At 51.0% G+C, this 2,010-nt stretch overlaps 1 non-coding gene across 1 annotated transcript; it reads left to right on the forward strand.

Annotated features, from left to right (window-relative positions):
• The first annotated feature begins 1,154 nt into the window (after nucleotides 1-1,154).
• Trnat-ugu lies at nucleotides 1,155-1,229 on the forward strand. Its single transcript has one exon. It is a non-coding gene; the product is annotated as a tRNA-Thr (tRNA).
• The last annotated feature ends 781 nt before the right edge of the window (nucleotides 1,230-2,010 follow it).

A 2,010-nucleotide genomic window follows, 5' to 3' on the forward strand; every position in this document is an offset into this window, starting at 1 on the left:
ATGCACGCCAAGACCGTAGGATCCTACGCAGTGCCGTAGGGGACCGCACCGCCACTTCCCAGCAAATTAGGGACACTGTTGCTCCCGGGGTATCGGCGAGGACCATTCGCAACCGTCTCCATGAAGCTGGGCTACGGTCCCGCACACCGTGAGGCCGTCTTCCGCTCACGCCCCAACATCGTGCAGCCCGCCTCCAGTGGTGTCGCGACAGGCGTGAATGGAGGGACGAATGGAGTCGCTTCTGCCTTGGTGCCAATGATGGTCGTATGCGTGTTTGGCGCCGTGCAGGTGAGCGCCACAATCAGGACTGCATACGACCGAGGCACACAGGGCCAACACCCGGCATCATGGTGTGGGGAGCGATCTCCTACACTGGCCGTACACCACTGGTGATCGTCGAGGGGACACTGAATAGTGCACGGTACATCCAAACCGTCATCGAACCCATCGTTCTACCATTCCTAGACCGGCAAGGGAACTTGCTGTTCCAACAGGACAACGCACGTCCGCATGTATCCCGTGCCACCCAAAGTGCTCTAGAAGGTGTAAGTCAACTACCCTGGCCAGCAAGATCTCCGGATCTGTCCCCCATTGAGCATGTTTGGGACTGGATGAAGCGTCGTCTCACGCGGTCTGCACGTCCAGCACGAACGCTGGTCCAACTGAGGCGCCAGGTGGAAATGGCATGGCAAGCCGTTCCACAGGACTACATCCAGCATCTCTACGATCGTCTCCATGGGAGAATAGCAGCCTGCATTGCTGCGAAAGGTGGATATACACTGTACTAGTGCCGACATTGTGCATGCTCTGTTGCCTGTGTCTATGTGCCTGTGGTTCTGTCAGTGTGATCATGTGATGTATCTGACCCCAGGAATGTGTCAATAAAGTTTCCCCTTCCTGGGACAATGAATTCACGGTGTTCTTATTTCAATTTCCAGGAGTGTAGTTCAGGCTAACCGGCCATGACCTTTTCTTCTGTGCGGATGCACACTCATTGCCCGAACTCTTACGGGACTCGGTCATATGGTCTGCTGCGAGTAATGAGTGTAGTCGGCAGGGGCACTACGAATGTAGTGTGTGGACATTAAGTTGGGAATGTGGGTCTCACGGCAAGCGTGCAAGGGATAAATCCATGTAGTTGCACTATACTCTGTGCCCTCGGTGGCTCAGATGGATAGAGCGTCTGCCATGTAAGCAGGAGATCCCGGGTTCGAGTCCCGGTCGGGGCACACATTTTCAACTGTCCCCTTTGATGTATATCAACGCCTGTCGACAGCGCAGGGTCTTCATTTAATTATCATTTCCTACCAATCAGTCTTGCACATTTGGTTTTCCGACCAGAGCTTCTCCCCCCCCCCCCCCCCCCCCGACCCCCTCCCCTCACCGGCAGAGGATGTCTTCTCACCGTCAGTCAGGCAGTGCTCACCCACACAGCCTTAGTTTCCGCATAGTGTCGTAGGCTTAAGCTGCTCGAGTTCTAAACGCTGTGAGTAGTAACTGGCAGAGAAAACCAGCATTACCCAGGTATTTATTTACAGCTGCGCACACCACGCAGCGTCTGAACAATGTGTCGTACAATGATATAACTTTGTAGGTACATTCAGCAACATATGTGAATACTGTCTGCACAATGTGTTGCGAGTGGAGTTAGAAGTAATAAATTTAAATGTCATGCACGATGCGACAGTTTTTCAATGCATCTCATTCTTTATGATGTCACATGTCCCGAACTATGTCTAGTACAATGGTTAGTATTCTAGGTACATTCAGAGACATGTGTGGATTCTGTCTGCAAAATTTATTGCGAGCAGAGTTAGTAGCGAAAAGTAATAAATTTAAACGTCACGCACCATGCAGCAGTTTTTCACAAATTTCATTGCTTATGACGTCATGCCTCCCGAAGTGTGTCAGACGATGATATAATGTTGCAGTTACATTCAGTGGTATATGTGCATTCCGTCTGCAAGATGTTTCACGAATACAGTGAATAGTAAAGAAGTAATAAATTAC

This window comes from Schistocerca americana, chromosome 2, assembly GCF_021461395.2.
Source record: "Schistocerca americana isolate TAMUIC-IGC-003095 chromosome 2, iqSchAmer2.1, whole genome shotgun sequence".
Classification (NCBI taxonomy): domain Eukaryota; kingdom Metazoa; phylum Arthropoda; class Insecta; order Orthoptera; family Acrididae; genus Schistocerca; species Schistocerca americana.